The sequence below is a fragment of the Pollachius pollachius genome, assembly GCF_949987615.1.
Source record: "Pollachius pollachius genome assembly, chromosome: 2".
In the NCBI taxonomy this organism is placed as follows: domain Eukaryota; kingdom Metazoa; phylum Chordata; class Actinopteri; order Gadiformes; family Gadidae; genus Pollachius; species Pollachius pollachius.
Window position 1 is genome coordinate 10354810 of NC_136935.1, and position 5590 is coordinate 10360399.

A 5590-nucleotide genomic window follows, 5' to 3' on the forward strand; every position below is an offset into this window, starting at 1 on the left:
ATGCCAGCGCCGCCTACCACCCATAGCGTGTTGGTAACCGTGTTGGGAATGTAGAAATAAGTTTCCTTAGTTCACGGTTAATATTAGGTTTATCATGGCAGCAAACAGCCGTTAGTTCCTCTGTCAGCGTGTTTCAGTGGCGTAAAAAAGAGCTCTGTGCGAATCCCAAACGGCCACTGTAACATATGCATGATTTCATACCTGCTGGCGAAGCTATTTCAGGACCAACAACTCTGATTAGTGGTTCATGGGTTGATACGCTTCTCTTTTTTCCTTCCTTCACTTCCCTCCCAACTAGATTCAACACCGTATCGGTGGCAGTTACTGCGAGGCTTGGCATGAAGAGGGGCTTTAGTGTTAAGTTCAACACTTTAACTCGTGAACTTGGTGACGACGAGGAGGATGGCACTACATGGTGATTATGGGAAAAGGGTGAAGTGTCGTTTAGTTAAACTGCGCTTTACAGCTAACTTTGATTTGTTGACGTTTATCAGTTTTACAACCAGCAGGTGGACACATTTCACCGCCACCGTTGACCTTTAGAGGCCCTATGGCCGCCCAGCGGTCAGGGCGTCGGTGAGGGTCTGGTTTCTGGGGTCTGTCCCGCACCGTTGGCAGTTGTCGGCCCTTGTCTTTGGACTTTTTCGGCCGATTCAGCATGTTGAATCAGGGACGGAGGCGGTCGGTGATGAGATTCACTCTGATTGGGCAGTTCAGTTTAAGCGAATCAGAGCACAAGAAGAGAAGAGGCAGTGAGCAAAGCAGCAAATTACATACGTCATCATATCATCATATTACGATCTCATATTACGAAACCGTCTGAGTGAGAGTGGTGCGAAATGATTGGCAAACAGTGCTTTGTTTCATGTTGGTATATACCCGCAGTCCTAGTTCTTCCGTTCCGTCTTCCGTTGTCACTTTTTGAAAGACGAATACAGACTACCGCCCCCTTCTGGGAGGGAGAGTTATTTCCTCTCACGCAGGTGCAGAATGTTCACGCCAGTTGGCCGTTGGCTGTAGTCTTTGCGGTGTGTTCAAGTGCATCTTTTTCGCCAAGACACAGGCGACACGTGGGTTTGGTGTGTCAGGGCCTTAAGGTAAAGAAAACAGATTCGCCAATCTGAAAGCATCGCGTGTTACCTTAAATCGCCCTGGATTTCCTATTGAGTGATAATGGTTTCACGGTCTGTTAGCCGAAGAGGGGGACCGCGATATTGGCATGGAGCGATACGGAGCTCATAGCATGTGTTGTGCTGTAGCACAGCCCAGGCCCTGTGTATGAGCATGCGAGCCGGGTCGAGTAGCACGCCAGCGACGCGCCGGCCAGCATGGCGCTCAGCTTCAAAGAAACGCCCCGAGGCCCTCGCTGCTCATATTGTCTTGAAGAGCCTGTATTTATCATGAGAGGGCCGTTCCATTTGACGGAGGAGGCGGGGGTGATGGGGCTTGGGGGGGTGGAGGCAACATGAAAAGTGTTTTTGAAGTGTGGGATATTGTCTGACTGCGGCTAAGCGTTTCCACCTGAATCCTGATCGCGGTGCGGTTCACCAGTACACTCTTCATAAGAGTGGTGCTCTGGTTTAATACCGGTAGGATGTCGGGCAGCGGAGGAAACCTGATACCTACTAGAGAAAACGAATCTGTGGAACGTTTCATGAAATCTTTGAAAATGAATCATAGTGAGCATAACTTTGTGGAAATTGTTCCTGGATATTACAGCTGGTGTTGGGACGAGCTGGGGTTGGGCATGAACCAAAGAAGAACCATCTGGATGATATGGGTTCTATTTTAAACATTTACTAAATTATTGAAGTTTCTTGCCTAAGTGCTTCTTTTTTTTTCTTCTTTTTTTTAGGACGCGACGAAATTGACCGTAGGTTATATATAGAACCTATTGAGGTTAGATCATTTAAAGATTGTAGCCTGGTACGGTGGCCTTCCTCGGAAAGCAGTGTAGAACCTGTCTCCGTTATTTCATACACTCCAGGCTTGATTAATATTTAGGCTTCCCCGACCGATTGCGTAGGCAGATATATCGGGGGAATACGCCACTCATCCCCAACCAGGCGGTGATTATCATTTTCCACGCACAGTGAAAGATTTCTCCCGTGTATGAAAGCACTATGAACACACTTAGCGACTCTTTCTCCTTCCTCTCTCTCGGGCCCAACAGCTGTGTTAGCGTGTGTACATGCAGTGTCTGACACAACCGAAGATCAACAACCAAAACAACGTTATCAAAGTAGAGCCTACATCTCATTGAATACCTGGAGTGACCTTGGTGCACTTTTCTTTTCTACTGCTGTTACCCTTTTGCACTCACAAACACACATGGACACACACACACACACACGCATGCATGCATGCACAAACATACACACGCAAGCATGCATGCACGCACGCACGCATGCACACTCACTCACACAAGCTCAGACATACACATGCACACACACACCCATACACACATATGCGTTATTGCCTACACATGACCTGGTTCCACACATCCACACAGGAAAACACAAAGCGTGTCGGCTTGTGTGAGTGAGTGTGCTCGCGTGGCTGCATGCAGTGTGCGTGCGGGGCTGCAAGTTGCCTTTTTTTGTTTGTGTGTAGGTCAACATGGACCAGTCCCTCACGATACAGCATGATGCATGGATTTGTAAACAGTATAAATCTGGCTCAAACCTCCTAGATCTAGATCCTAATATCTCAATAGTTGTGACTTACACATCACCCACTGAATTGTAATCCCCGACTCGACATTAAAAATAGCTCAGACCATCCGCTGGAGTGTCAGTGGTGGATTCTGGGTAATCACTGGTCTGTCACGCTCCGGTTGCCTCTTCCACCCCTTCACTCCCAGCCATGTTGTTTTTTTGGGGAGGGGGCTGTCACTTCAGATTGGCCTCATGCCACAGTAAGCCCCCTGCTCATATCTAATGGGAGAGACACACTAGTCGCGTGGAATCCAAACCCTGTCTTGCTCGAACCAGTGCTTAGAAACACATGTGTGTGTGTGTGTGTGTGTGTCTATCTCTTGTTTCTATATTGTAGTACTTAAAGCAGTTTGCTAGTTTGTTTAATTTGATGTATTCTGATTCTTGCACTTTTTGGGTTATTACTTCATTTCATTGGTGTGTGTGTGTGTGTGTGTGTGCATGTATGTGTATGTGTGGGTGTGTTTCAAATCGCAAATGTATGTTGTACGACTACAAAATAAACATCTTCAACAGCTACAACCTCCACAGCAGCTACCACAGCTCTTTTGGAAAATGTAATGCGCTGTAGTTGTCGTCATTTCGGTTAGCCTGATTTAACTTGATTGAACGTGACTAACACAGTTCAATTACTGATCCTTCTGGTAATGCGTGTCACGCTGGTAATTATCCAGTTATTTCTGCTGTATCTCACAGTGTGATGGATGTGTCCCGAGTGTTGATGTGAGCCTCCCCTCTTACAGAGAGACCATCATAAACGTTACACCCCAAAATGATACCCAAAGCAAACAACCCACACACCAAACACCAGTAATGATTCTAACCGGGATTCAGCAATATTGTTCCGTCCTCCCAAGGCCTCCATTGTTTGAATTCTTCTTTAATACAAATACAGAAATACAAACTAGGATGAAGGGAAGAGTAGAGAACGAGCAGGCGCTGTTCTGGCAAGCGTGTGTGGACAGAGCGAAGGTTCAGAGCAGGTGAAAGCGCTCCTTATTTAACTTCTCCTTATCACAGCGGGAAGCACTTTATCCTGGTACCCCTGTGCTCCATTTAGCGAGGTAACTCTATACACAAGCCCTGTGTCTCTCTTACTAATAACCCGCTGGAGGAGCAGAACACTGTGATGCTATCTTGGTGAACAATAAACACAGATTTCACTCTAGTGTGTGCAGGTGTGTGTGTGTGTGTGTGTGTGCGTGTGTGTGTGTGTGCGTGCGTGCGTGTGCGTGCGTGTGTGTGGGTGCGTGTATGTGTGTGCTTGCGTGCGTCTGTGTGTGCGTTTGTGTTTACACCCACCACTGTCTTGCCGTGCCCCTGAATTGAGGTCAGGCGTAGAGAAATATTCTCTGTCATCTTGCTTTATCTGGAACCCTTGAGCGTCTTTCTCTCTCTCTCTCCCCCCCCCCCCCCCCCCCCCCCCTCTTTTATTTGTTTTGTCACACTGGGGGCCCACACAAACACACACAAATATACACTCACACACATGCACACACATAAACACACACACCACGCAAGGATGTCCATACTCTTACACACACACACACACACTAGCGCGCACACACACACACACACGCACACACACACACACACACACACAAACACAGATGTGCACACAAATGCACTTTTTTTCTTTCGCATACACGCACACACACACACACACACGCACACACACCACACACACACACACACATACACACACACACACATACAAGAAAACACAGATGTGCACACACACACACACACGCACGCACGCACACACACACACACACACACACACACACACACACACACACCACACACACAAACACAGATGTGCACACAAATGCACTTTTTTTCTTTCACATACACACACACACACACAACACATACAAGAAAATACAGATGTGCACACACACACACAAATACACAGATGTGTGCGCACACACACACACACACACAAATACACACAACCACATCCACAAACAGACGCATGTGCATTTACATGCGCACTTCGCTCCCTGTCACACCCACACAGACACACCCACACAGCCCCTCACGTTGAAGCACAGAGGGAGGTGGCCGTTAGAGAGAGGGGGAGGCCCCGACACATTTGTCACGGTGACGTGTGGCAGGGCCTCCTGTGCTCTGGCTCGGTGGCCTGGTTTCCCTGGAAGTGTGCGGCTGGGTATCTCCTCCCCAGGTCGCGCTGCCTAGTAACTGTCCCACGCAGACTCTGATGTATGCAAATTGGCAGGCCGGGGCTTGTGGGTCAACTGTGATACACGGCGAGAAGCATTGTGCGAGGGGGTCGGCGGCCAGCGGTTAATGGGAAGCACGGAGCACCACATCTGGGAGGCAGAGGGGAGGAGGAGGCGCTGGGGGTGATGGGGACCTGGAGGAGATTTGTGTTTTATTTGCGCTTTTCGATCCAACATTGAAAACCATGGATAGCAGGATTGCTTTTTTTGTCAAAGCTTGATACAAAGAGTAAACGTTGATGTGTAGAGATAGAGATCTAGTTTCGTCATGTGAGAATGAATACTGAATGAATATGACACCAATGTACAACAAAAAAATACACATTCTGATTGATAGAGCGTTACCATTTCATGTGTGTGATTGAGAGGCTTTGCTTTCATGTTCAAATTGTTTGATTGATTGGCATTAAGAAACCACTACAAAGCACGTATATGAAGTTAATAACAAATATTCTCAGTGCTTGATAAATATAGGCCTTGTAGAGTGTGTATCATTTTGCTGTTATTAATAAACATTAAACTACATTCACAATGAATAATACGATAAGAACTAGATTGTAAAGATCATCCCTACATAAAACCACCTTTTCATAATTTTTTTCATAGAGTTAAATAAATAAAAATAAATAA